The following is a 13,740-nucleotide window of genomic DNA, read 5'->3' as shown; positions in this document are numbered from 1 at the left end:
GTAGTGTCATCACAGGAGCTTCTAAGAGTCTTAAGAGTTTTCAATATTTTATTAATATTACCGTTTCGGTTTTATTTACAGAAAAGTACATATTTCTCTTATTTTTAGTGACAACTTGTAGATAGTAAAGACTAAGTACAAGGCTTTAATTGCATTTTGGGGTTCAAATGATCCCCATAAACTATTGAAACTTTGCCTTTTATTAGCTTATAATATCCTTCAAATTCCTTGGATTAATTGTAATCTTACTGTTCACAGCTTCCCACCCACAGATTTGCATGCAATTTTAGTACTTGATTTATATTTATCGTACAGTCCTGGCGCATACATTAAATGGATGAAGACTTTCATAGAATGTTTATAACTAGGTACCGGACAAGCTTGTTAAAGGGTTTCTCATACAGGATTTTTCTTACAATGCTTATGTGCCAACTGTTGTTCCTTCCTGCTTATTTTCATGATAGAATGGAATAGAAGTCAGAGGAAGTTGAGATCAGACTGTAAAGTGCTTTGGTTAGACCAGACCTTGAGAACTATGTCCAGTTCAGGGAGTTAAAGACAATGTAGAGAAGAGCCACGAGGCTCATCCTTAGTGTCCGGGTTTTGAGATATGAGGAAACATTGAAGAAACTTGAGTTTTTCACCTTAATAAGGAGTTGATCTCAAGTACACAACACACTTAAGGGAATGGAAAGGTAAATCAAAAAGTTACTTTGTATTGCAAGAGTAGGGCCAGCAGAAACTGGTTCAAACTAATAAAAGGTAAATTGAAAACTGATATTAAGAAGTTCTTCACAGCAAGAGTGATTGATACTTGGAATGGATTTCTAGATGGAATAGTGGAGGAAAAGACCGAAGGAATAATTAGGTGCATTAGATAATTAGAGTGACTATGGGGTCTTTCTGGGTGAATGAATGGCAGCATCATCCATAAATCATTTAATTTTAAAATTCTAACTACTGTACCATTTTGCGTTTGCCAACTCTCCAGTCGCTAAATAATGTGACTTAAAACGAGATTAACAAAATGCTGGAGCCTCCACTATTGGAATAATTTTCTTGTATTAGTGTAGTCTTTTTTCAGCATACTCTTTTTTTTAATAGATGAAAATAATAAATTCATCATAAATATTGGTGCACGAAAAATTACCAGATATACACACATGAAGTGTCATGGTCTATACATTGATCCGTTCCTAAGATGACCAAGTTTAACACAAATCTATTTACCTATTTATTTATTTTATTTATTTAGAGATACAGCACTGAAACAGGCCCTTCAGCCCACCGAGTCTGTGCCGACCATCAATCACCCATTTATACTAATCCTACATTAATCCCATATTCCCTCAATTTCCCTACCACCTACCTATACTAGGGGCAATTTATAATGGCCAATTTACCTATCAACCTGCAAGTCTTTGGCTGTGGGAGGAAACCGGAGCACCCAGCGAAAACCCATGCAGTCACAGGGAGAACTTGCAAACTCCGCACAGGCAGGTACCCAGAACCAAACCCCGGTCGCTGGAGCTGTGAGGCTGCGGTGCTAACCACTGCGCCACTGTGCTGCCCCTATTTGGGGTTCAAGTGACCTGCTGGTCCATCAAGCTTGTCCCATCCTGATATTGTGTAATCTACAAATGCGATTAAAGCCACACCACTTTCCCCAACCAATAGTTACACTGGTGGGGCAAAGGCCAGAGAAACAAAGATTAATTTCAACCTTACGAGGTCTTGCTAATTAAGGTATGTGAATTTCTCCATTTCCCACACCAGCTATCTTACTGTTCTCTGAGACTACCCAATTGTGCTGAATCCTGGAACCTTGACTTTTCAGGCAAAAGAAACAGAACATTTAAAGTAATTGGCCTTTTTTTGGTTGATGGGTAGCAATTTTTAATTTCACAAGCATATTTTGTTGGTGCTTCATTTTGATGCATGATTTGAAACATGGATGTACCAATGGGAACTTTTCAGTCATGCTCAACGGGCAACTCAGGAAGATTTTCCGGTTGAAACAGTTAGTCTGCCAGTAAGGAATAAAGAAATGGACAGAATTCTCCATTAACGTACAAACATACATACACTACTAATTAGAAAGACACCAGGAACTTTTCATTCATTCAGTCATTCTTACAAATGTATTTGCATAAATGCAATGTTTGTGTGATGTACTTTTGGGAGTAGGGTGGTAATCTGATCTTTGAACCCAAGCAACTCAGTCATTTGGGTTTATATTTCTTACTTTGCTTTGTGCTGTTTGCCAAACCTTCAGGCCCACAATATTCAAAGGCTATGCCTTTGTCTCATTAGTGGATAAATCAAAATCAAAACGCTGTATGAGCAACTTGAAATATATGCAAATTAATGGTAACATTGATTTCAACTTTATAAGTGGCCTGTGGCATTCAACAATGCTGCATAGTGACAAAATAGCTTGGACATTCCTGACTTAAAGGGTAACTGATTTGTAGAATAAGTTACTCAGGAAGATCATTGAAATGGTTAATGTAAAATGGAGATGTGATTCCTGAGAAACAGGATCAAGGGATATGCTGAGAAAATAGGTAACTGAGGTTAATCTTTAGAAAAGGGGTCACGTTTTCTAGGTCTAATGTGGCCTTATCCTGTTTCTTAAAAGCCTTCTGATTCATTCTGTTGATATTTTATTGCTCAATACCTCCAGAAGCAAGAAAAGGCTCTAACTTAATATGAAATATTTGTCATTGGAAGATGAATTATTTGTTCAGTGGGTTCTATCAAAAATGCATAAGACAACATAAATGCATAAGACAACAAATGCATAAAGGGGCTCGAGACTTGGTTAACTTTGGGGTTTGTGTGTTTATAGGCTGAAAGTTAGCAGTCAAGTGAATTCATTGGCCATTGTGAAACTGCAGTTTTTTTTTTCTTGCCGATGTTTTTGCTTTCTCATTTCCTGGAACCATTGACTTTTGCTGGGATGCAGTCCCAAAACAATTATTGTCCTCTCCTAACTAGCCTAAATAGCTATTCTTCATGTATGAGTCAAGACAGTTACATCATACCTAGCCCAATTCTTCCTTCATCTGATGACCTCATTGCACCAAGGGATCACTTTGACCACTGACATTGATCAGGAACAGGAATTTTTCCTTTGGCAGTTCTATACACTGATACTAATACTGTCACTGAAATCTGCTGTCTCAGCACAGGCTTGCTATCTAACCTAGAATCCTTTCTCCTATGTGATTGTAAAAAGGCAAATTCATGTCCATTGTCCTGAATGAAAGGGACTGTTGGAAAATCTGCAAATATTGTTACAAGTGCTTCCATTTTTTTTGTTCAATTTTGAGGATTTGTGTTTTAAAATGGAAAAAAGGATTCCATAGATGCTGGACTTTGTGTTTTTTTAAAAAAAGAGGAAATCAGAAGGTCTTTTGGACTTGGGTTGTAAACAACAGTTGCTGGAAGTCACCTGTTTTCAGATAAATACCTAGCAGGGGGCTTTTTGTTTACAGATAAGTGACAAGTCAAGATTTATAGGGGTCAGGAGGCTTGACTCCTGAGATGTTTTTGGTTTCACTTTGGACAGGCAGTTGGGGTATGGGCAGTGTTCTGAAAAGGAGTAAAAGAATCAATCTGCCTAGGACAAACCCCAACTCAGCTTTTTCCAGCTCTTTGAAAAGCCTGCCGGTTTTTCCATCTCTTTGAGAAGCTGTTAGAAGCGAGTGAAAGAAATAGAGAAATTGATGCTGCAATCCTCCTGCAAGGCCTGCCTGAAACCCCTCTTGCTGCATTTCTTTTGGAAAGCCTAACCAAGCTGAGCTTCAAAGAGCTGTTCTAGGAAGATCCCAGTGACAGATGTCTATGTGTATTTGGGTCGCCAAATCAGAAAAAGGACATCTGACATATTTCCATATCTTCTCTTTTTTTCTTCTTCAAGAATTAGCAAGTTTTTGGCCTAAGTATTTTTTTTTTTGTCTTTTTATTTGTAATAGAACTCTAAAGAGAAAATCTCTATTTTTTCAGTTAACTGGTATGTGTGTGATGGGCTAAGGTAAAAAGGGAACTTTGGTATTTCAATCTGTGTGTTAATGCTTTGCTTCGTTAAATCTTGTTTTATAATAAACTGAAATTTTGTTTATTATAAGAAACCTAGTTGGTGTATCTTATTCTGAGATTAAACATAGAGTCTATGTTTAACTGCATTGGTAATGGGGAAAACATTTAAATATATGTTGTGACCTGTGGAGAAGTGGAACTAGTAAACAGTGCACTCCTTCGGGTCATAACAATATCCTGTAATGTGGTTTGTAGAAAAGTGATTCACTATGGATGGTTATAGAGTCATGTACACGGCAGGCTTCATCAATGTTTTATTTGTCTACTTAAACAATACTTCATTAGAGATGGATGCTCACAATAATGACAAAGTTCTGCCTTGTGGGATATGAATTGAGAAGTGGTATTCAAAGGGAAGAATAGAGCAATAAGGGAATTGTGATGCTTAAGTATAGTGAGAATGACAGCAGGACAGAGTGGGTGGCAGGTAGAATTTCTTAAACACTTCACTAACAGTGACCTAGAGAAGCCTGTGTTGCTTAAAATAAATATGTAACAGCATACCTATTTTAAATAATACAAGTTTTTTAGGTCACTGAACAGTAGTGGGAATTAATTCCACCTGCATTCATATGCTCACTTTTTACAAGTTCCTGCACCTTCCTCCTTCCTCCCTACTATCAACACTGCCACCTTGAATACCTGAACCTTCCCCTCTTTTCCATTGTTTTGTGCTGCCTCTCACCACTCCCCACAAAGCTGAGTAGCTTTGCCTTCTCCACTCCCAGCTGCCTCAGAAAGAACTCCTGTTGCCATAGAATGGCCACAGCATCGAAGGCAGCCATTTCGCCCGTCGTGTGTGTGCGGGCTGTCTGTGAGAGCAGCTTGGCTGGTCTCACTCTCCTGCCTTTTCCCCATAACCCTGCAAATTATTTCTCTTTGGATAATTCAATTCTCTTTTGAAAGCCACAATTGAATCTGCCTCCACCACACTCTCGGGCATTGCTTTCCGGTCCTAACCACTTGTTGCGTGAAAAAATTTTCCTCGTGTTCCTCTGGTTCTTTTGCCAATCACTTTAAATCCTCTGGTTCTCGCACTTCCACCAATGGGAACAGTTTCTCCCTATCTACTCTGTCCAGACTCCTCAATATTTTGAACACATCTATCAAATCTCCTCTCAACGTTCTCTTCTCTAAGGCGAACAGTTGAATTTTTAGGCTTCCTTTCATTTTGAACCAGCTTTGCCAATCTATCCACGTAACTGAAGTCTCTGATTCCAGGAACTATTCTCGCAAATCTTTTCTCCACCCTCTCCAATGCCTTCACATCCTTCCTAAAGTGTGGTGCCCAAAATTGGACACAATACTCCAGTTGAGGCCATGCCAGAGATTTATAAAAGGTTCGCCATGATTTCCCTGCTTTTGTACCCTATGCCTCTATTTATAAAGCCCGGCACCCCATTTGCCTTATTATCTACTTTCTCACCTGCCCTTCCACCTTCAACAATTTGTGCGCACATACCTCCATGTCACTCTGCTCCTGCACCCCCTTTATAATTGCATACTTTTGTTTTATATTGCCTTTCCTCGTTCTTCCTGCTAAAATGTATCACTTCACACTATTCTGCGTTAAATTTTATCTGCCACGTATCTGCCTAGCCTGTCTATATCCTTGTGAAGTCCAACACTATCCTCCGCACAATGTGTGTCACCAAAAAAAGGAACACATTTTTGATAAATTCATTTTTTGCCATTACCCATTATACAAATGTAAGAATAGCACTGTCCTGAGATGTGAAAACCTGAATAAGTTTAATTTTGATATGTAATTGTATTGTGATAACATTTAAAAAGCATTTCACAGGCTTGGATTGCATAGTTCAGTGTCAGTTCAATGTGTTTTTTTAATCTCCTCAAAAGGCTGGCTTTTGCTGTGTTGTCAGTGTTCTCTTACTTCAACCTGGCTGCTGTTTTTCATTATATGCATAGACAGTGAATGTTAACATACTGCAAAGGTCAGATAGTTGAGCCAGTCCTTATGCTCCCCGTAGTGGTGTAGAAAAGGGAATTAAGATCTAAATCAAAAATATAATAAAAAGGACAAGCTAAAGTGGAATTTAGATCATAAGTTTTAAGTGAGAGAGGAATCTTTCAGTGCTGGGGAAAATCAAATTCTACAAGAGTTGACACGAATCACCTGGGCTCATTTAATAATATATCCATTCTGTCACTGTGTTGGAAAAAAAAAAGTCTGGATCCTGATTCCCTTTTTAAAAAACCATCCTATCTCCTCTGCTCCCCAAAGTGTATGTATTAAATGAGCTGCAGTCTCTAATTCATTTGAATCTTTAGGCTTCCTTTCATTTTGGTTCAGTCTTTTCCTAGATTCATTGTGTTGAAAAATCTCTTTGCTCACTGTTGCCTTCTTACTACTGTCACAAATATCAACTTGCACTTCTGTAAGCTTTTCTTTGTTTAAAAAATGAAAGAATCATTAGTTACTCTATCCAATAAGATCTCAAGTCCCCGGACTTTACCCTGTCCCCCTCCATGCTGCCATAAATATTCACCTATATACCTGACTTATGTTGTCACAATTCTGTGCAATCAACTGGTATTTATATTTGAGTATAGTTTTTAATGATAATTTGAGCTTTTAATTTTGAGGCTTGCAGTCATGCCAGACCATTACTAGGAATTCCTCTAAAGTAAAAGCAAAATACTGCAGATGCTGGAAATCTGAAATAAAAACACAAAGTGCTGGAAATACTCAGCAGGTCTGGCTGCATCTGTGGAGAGAGAAACAGAGTTAATGTCAACTGAAATGTTAACTCTGTTTCTCTCTCCACAGATGCTGCCAGACCTGCTGAGTATTTCCAACATTTCTTGTTTTTATTATACTAGGAATTCCCCTCCCTGATTGTGATCCCTTCTCATTCTCTCTTCCGTCTGCTGATTGAAACAGATGCTTTCCCGTAATGATGTGACCTAACCCAGCCTGCTTTTGTGTACCTTGTACATGTTAGAGAACTATACTGTTACACAATGAGAAATAGTAAACAAATGAAAAGGAATGTTTAATTTTGTTATGCTGGCTGCCTAAACCAGTGGCTCTGTTAACCTGTAGTTGGTAACAGGGTACCCAAAAGGGATTCTGTGATGATTTTTCTAACATCATTTTCTTATTTCAGGTCTTAATTTTGAATGTAATGGCCGCATCTGTAATTTGAAATTTGTTCTATACCGTTTTGATCCATGTTAATTCCTGTTTACAAAAAAAGTATTGTGTTTAAAATTTGGTTCCATATATCAAGATAACTTATTTTTTGCCTCAGTCCAGGGATTAGCAACCTTAATAACAAGAGCAGCCATTTTTTAAACATTTCATCAAAAACACGGCGTCTTAAGAGCTGCAGTGCTATTATTCAAATGCCAATAATAATGAAAAACAGGACAGACACATTTCAACATTTTAAAGGTTTTTACAAAAATGTTGTTAATACTTTCTCAAGTATAATGTTAATAAAAGTTTAAAAAACAAAACAAGCAATTTAATTACCATTAAAGTAGGTTCAATCGATCAAGGTCAGGAGCCACACGAGTCCTTAATGATATGCATGCAACTTTGGAGCTGCAGGTTGCAGACCCTGCAGTAGACTATGCTCAGTTGCCATTACTGCAATGTACTGTTGGCATGATAGATGCGTCTGTTAAAGTGCATGCAAATATAATCCTAGAAAGATAAGCGGAGTTGTTGGGGGATCTTGAATCATATCAGGTTGCTAAGCCTGGTGCTCAGAGATGGGAGCTATGCTAAGGGACCCTTATGCTTACATATTTGACAGCTTGTTAGAGTGGAGGATTGTTCCCATTTACTGGAGGGAGGGTAAATGTACCAACATTCAAAAATGGCAACAAAGTCAGAGCTGGGAAATTATGGGTCATTAGGCTGACTTCAGTTATATGTAAGTTTCTAAAAGAGGTCATTCGGGATACTAATGTATGACCATTATGACGGATGACGAGGTTATTAGAGACACTCGACCTTCCTTTCAACAAGAGCAACTTATATTTATCTAGTGCCTTTAAAGTAATAAAACATCCCAGGGCTGTTCATGAGAGCATTGTAAAACACAGTATGACAGTGAGCCACAAAAGGAGATGTTGGGTCAGATAACCAAAATCTTGGTCAAAGAGGTAGATTTTAAGGAGTGTCTTAAAGGAGGAAAGCGAGGTGAAGAGGTGTAGGGAGGGTATTCCAGGGCTTGGGGCTTAGGCAACTGAAGGCGTGGCCACCAATCGTAAAGCGCTTTAAAATCAGGGATGCAGAAGAGGCCAGAATTAGAGGAGCTCATATCTTGGAGGGTTGTGGAGCTAGAGGAGATTGCAGAAATGGGGAGGGGCAAGGCCATGGAGGGACTTGAAAACAAGGATGAGAATTTTAAAATCAAGATGTTGCTTGACTGGGAGCTAATGTAGGTCAGCGAGCACAGGGGTGATAGGGGAACGGGACTTGGTGCAAATTAAGACATTGTCTTGCTAACTTGTTTTTTTTAATGAGATTACAGGTTGATGGATGAAGATAGTCTGTTAGACATAGTATATTTGAATTTTCATAAAACTATTGACAAAGTGCCACTCTCTAGTTTAATTTATAAGACCTGTGGGATTGGTGGGCAAATTCTCGGATTGATAAGGAACTGGTTGCATTCTTGCTATTAGTAATGGTAGTGGTTCTGTGTGGAGGTAGGTTATTTGTAGAGTACCACAGGAACTGTATTCAGACTGTTCATCCAGATCATTAATATACATTCTGAAGATTAAGACATTGATAAACTTCATGGGAGTTCTTCCCATACAAAGATTTGTGCTGGTATTAAAGTTCAATTTCCAAATTTTTTTTCCCCTTGAAATGGCCTAAGATTTATTTCTTGTTTTGTTTTGTCTGTCCTATTACATGACTGGTGGTGATAGCATTGGGATCATAATGCTTAATGTGACATGGCCAGCTGGTCTTTCCCTGTCTGTTAACTTTGTATCTTCGCTGCAGGGAAAGCTACAGCAGGTAGAGAGAAGACAGGACTGTGCTTTAGGTAAGGCAAATACTCAGAGAAACTGCTGAAAAATAATTTAAATAGTGACTGTTTTTCTAAAATCATTTTTAGAATGTCCTCCTGCTACTCTTAAAGCATGATGTGTCAAAACTCAGATAGCCAGATGGTGAAGGATAGAATATTGGGGCTGGTCTTTATTTATTCAGAAGCTTTTATTTACAGACACACGCATACTGTGCACCTCAACACCCAAACCCCTCTTTCAGCCTGCTCCTATATATATATGAGTGCAGGTGAGTCCTCAATTAATACCCACCGCTTGAATTCAATTAACACCTATTTGGTATACAGTTAACATGCTGGGCATTGAAATTATGTCTGTGTCCACTGTCAACAGGCTGCTGCCAGTTGTGAATGTTTAGCAGACTAGTACAGAGTGGAAACATCTGTGTCATACTTCATTACATTAGCAACTTCCTGCTAATGAAGTGAAGGCTTCAGATGATTGGTGGATCATTTACAGAATTAAATCTCATGATTTAACTATAAGTAAACTTGTAAAAAGAGACCAGGTGGTTAAGGGATTGAAATGTTACAAATTACCTCCAACTTAAATGTGATGGAGCAAAGCTTAGCTCCTAAGGCTCCTCTGGGGATAATGGACATTTTGGCCAGTATAGTTTTCTCTACATTAGGAACGAGCAGTAATAGTTCTGAGAGCTCTTGATATCAATTAGCTTTTGAGCTCATCTTAAAGGGGCAGAATTTTTATTGAAAAGCATATAGCAGCTAATGAAAACAAATAGCTTAAAGCTCAGGCCTCAAGAAATAATTTCTGTCATTGTAACAAAAATATTGCCATTGAGTGATGGCCTAGGGAAAAGGCAAGCCCCAGATAATTTCCTGATCTGTTCTGATCTCTACTAGATAGGAGTGCTGTTTTCAGTGCTTCTCTATTAGTGGGTGGAAAGTTAGCAGAGAATTTTTCTTGTTTTCCGTATCCAGCTACCCCTCATGTGAAATGCACATTTGTGGCAATTAAAAAAGAACAGGATGGGTGTAGATGTGATATCTTTCACAGTTGAACTGTATGCTGGCATTTATATATGAAGATTTACCACTTAGGTGAGGTATCCATGGAACAACATATGACAAAAATGAAGCAACTGTGTTTTTCAAATTATTCTTCTTTCTTGATGGTTATAGTACGCACAGGAGTACATTTTTTTTTGCTAGCTGTTTTTGCAAGTTACAGAAATATACGTTATGGTCTAATTGGACAAAGACATTAATATGCTTTGGCAGCTTGGTTCTTATTGAACACCACCATCTACAAGTTCCCCTCCAAGCTACACACAATCTTGACTTGGAACTATATCGCCGTTCCTTCACTGTCACTGGGTGAAAAACCTTTCCTAACAGCACTGTGGGAGTACCTGCGCCAGATAGACTGCAGCAGTTCAAGAAGGCGGTTCACCATCACCTTCTCCAGGGCAATTAGGGATGGGCAACAAATGCTGTCCTTGCCAGCAACACTCGCATCCCATGAAAGAATTTTTTTTAAAAATTGAGTTTACTATGCTAATGTTTGCAGTCATTGATGTCAATCTGCGAATCAGTATCTTTCATAGGTGGTTAGACTCGATATTAATAGCTGTCGCAAATCATACTAAGTGGATTGAGACAAAATTCCAGTGTAGTTGTTGCAGGTTTAGTCTTTGGTAGATATCACCCTGCTTTAATAGCTCCAATTATTGGGTCCCAGACTCCTTATGTCCTGGAGTAGACGTTCAGTGCTCAATATCTGCTTATATGATAGTGTAACCAGGACTGTAGCAATTGTACCCCATAGCAATCTGAACCATATATTCATGCCTTGTGCATCTGCAATTTTTTCAAAGGTGGGCCACGAAAATACCTCATAACATGATACTGCCTGTTTTGTGCCCACCAACCAAGAAGACTTTCTGTCTGTAGTTTTCTTACTGCTTTCCAATTATAAGGCAAAGAAACCAGCACAAACTGGTTTTCTTAGGTTTAAAGAAAAGAAGGTTGAAATTTATTAAACTTAAACTGTATTTCGGTTGAAGCCTAAGGATACATGACGCGCCCACGCTAGCATGCATATGCGATAAATATGCAAATAGAGACAGAAAAGAGCAGAAGAAAAATAAAGTGAAAAGTTCGAGGCAATATCAGAAGAGTTTTTGTTATGGTTCATCAAGCTGACTGTAGAGTCCTTGTTTGTAGGTAGATCTTGCTTTTCGTTGGGGCCCAGTATTCTTCTTAAACCTTGTTTGCTGTAGGAGACTTTTCTCTCTTGGGGTTCGTGTGTCTTCACTGGATTCAGAGGCTTGTGAGAAAGAGATGGGCGCAGACAGGAGAGATCTTCAGTCCAGGAGCAAACAGTCTTTCTGAGTTCAAACTCTCTGTGGCTAGTTCAAAAGAAAACCCTGGAGCAACCAGTTAGTCATGTGACCAGCTGGTCTAACCAGTCCTGGCCCTTGTGGATTGTATCCTCCTTAGCAGGCCCTGGAATGCGCTTCCTCACCTTCGATGTCTGTTAGTATGTCAATGTTTTTTTCCTAGCCTTGTCTGATCTGTTTAACAAGTCATTTCCTCGCTTCAAATACAGTTTAAAAAATCAGTGTTCATGACAAAATTGATGTGACTCATTCTTGGCAGGTGGGGACCTCACATGACATTCCAAATACAATGAAAAGTTTCAGTTCCTTGCTTGAAGACTTGTTATCATAGTGTGCAGTTACACGCGAGTTGCTTGAGAATTGTTTGGAATGATGATTTCCAATAGTTGCTGCTGAATAGACCTGTAAAATGTGTGCACCTCTCTCTCTGTACAATTGTAGAACCCTTGACGTTTTTAGTGACATTTATTGATTTCATTCTGCTTCAGCTCAAGTATTGCCTTCTCACTGATTAGAAGTGTTAAGAACTATTGAAACCAAGTCCTTTGGGATGTGTGTAGAGGAGAAAACATGTATATTTGTCGTGTTTGAGAACAGCAGTACTGTATAAAGGGGGAATGCAATATTTCTGTCGGGTAGGTTTCTAAGATTATTGTTTCTAAGTTTGTTGTTTCTAAGTGTTCTATGTTAAAATTGTAATATATTCTTTAGGGTGGCTTGAGTGTTGTAACAAAATTACATGCATTAATTTTTCTTTGTTCCTTTCTCTATTTCCCATTTAAAATAGTAATTGCATCTTTAGTTTGTGGGCACCTTTTCTAAGAGCACTATATTGTCAACTAGGACAATGAACTGGCAAATCATTCTCAGGCTTTTTCCCCCTCCTATTACAGGAGCATCTTTTGTCACAAACAGTCTGGCTGAGGTTGGAAACTGAATTTGTGGGATTGTACCTGCACCTCCCACTCTGGCATAGTGCATTGGTGCACAAATATACTGTGCTACCAGGTTACTTATGTAACAATTTTACTCGTTAACACTGTTTTAAGATTTTGATCGAGTCAGCTGGTGACTGGGTCTCAGTTGCTGGTTGTCATGTTTAAAGTATAGGTAGCCAAAATAGCAATATATGCTTGCATGTACGATTGAATACACTTTCTGTAATGGCTACTATTATGATTATGGTGGCAGTCTGAAAAATAGTCTTGTCAAACATTTTTTTATGACTAAGTACAGTATATTTCAGTCAATATTGAAGTAAATTCCTCTACGCTACTAGTACTTCGTGGGGATTTGACCCCTTATTTGAATTGTTGCTGTATTTGTTATTGAAATGGTTTTAAAATAATCTGTTAATCCTTTCAGTGGATTTACAATTAGTCACTGTGGGGAATCCCTGCAAATGTTGACATACTTTGGGGACCACCCTCGAGCTTAACTACTGACAGATGATGTCTGTTATCCCAAGGTAATCAGTGCTATTGGTGCGGAAAGCATCTTTATTGGTTGTAGCAACAGCAATAATAACCTAGTAAGTCAAAAATATAGAGATCTGTTAGCAAATTTATTAAATTTGTTCACTATAGAGATTCCATGTGATTTTTGCGAGTCTGAGTCTGAAAACCTTTGCCTGAGTAGGTTTCATGGTTGAATTTTAATTGGGGAATGTTGTAGTCTCTTGGGGGGGAAAAAAACAAAAAGAGCCTTAAACGAACATTCATCCTTCAGCAGTATAGTAACTCCTTATGTAAATATTTATAATAGAAAACTCTATTTAAAGATGTAAAATTTGCTAGACCTGTCACAATATGATTTCAACTTTGTATTACTTGGTACTACAGAGCATCTTTCTGAAGTTCTCTTCCTAATTGCTCTAACAATTTTTGTGTTTATTTTCCCAGTCAAGTAAGTTTTTTCTCCTATTTAAAATGCTGTAACCTTCTTGTTGCCCTTGCTTTTCCCATCTCTCGCTTTTCAATCTCTGCAGTTTAATAGGTCATTTCCATTTTTATATATTTGCTCTTGGGCTGAGTGTCGCTGGAAGGCCAGCATTTATTGCCCATCCCTAATTGCCCTTGAGAAGGTGATGGTGAGCCACTGCCGTGAAACGCTACACTCCATGTACTGTAGATGCACCTACAGTGCTTTTTTTCTGTAGCAGTTGGATACAACTGAGTGGCTTGCTAGGCCATTTCAGAGGGCAGTTAAGAGTTAAC

At 38.4% G+C, this 13,740-nt stretch overlaps 1 protein-coding gene across 4 annotated transcripts in view; it reads left to right on the top strand.

Moving 5' to 3' along the window:
• Positions 1–13,740, top strand: part of LOC137377576 (ubiquitin carboxyl-terminal hydrolase 12) — a 55,434-nt gene that overhangs the window by 4,278 nt on the left and 37,416 nt on the right. The window contains exon 2 of one of the 4 annotated variants that reach the window (XM_068047342.1): positions 9,095–9,137. The exons of the other annotated variants lie outside the window; for them this stretch is intronic. The gene's annotated coding sequence lies outside the window, so the exon portion shown is untranslated. The remainder of the gene's footprint in view (positions 1–9,094; positions 9,138–13,740) is intronic. 4 annotated transcript variants of the gene reach the window in all.

Source organism: Heterodontus francisci, chromosome 15 (genome assembly GCF_036365525.1).
Source record: "Heterodontus francisci isolate sHetFra1 chromosome 15, sHetFra1.hap1, whole genome shotgun sequence".
Lineage (NCBI taxonomy): Eukaryota > Metazoa > Chordata > Chondrichthyes > Heterodontiformes > Heterodontidae > Heterodontus > Heterodontus francisci.
The sequence above is the reverse complement of the archived record's forward strand: the minus strand, read 5'-3'. Positions and strand labels throughout refer to the sequence as shown.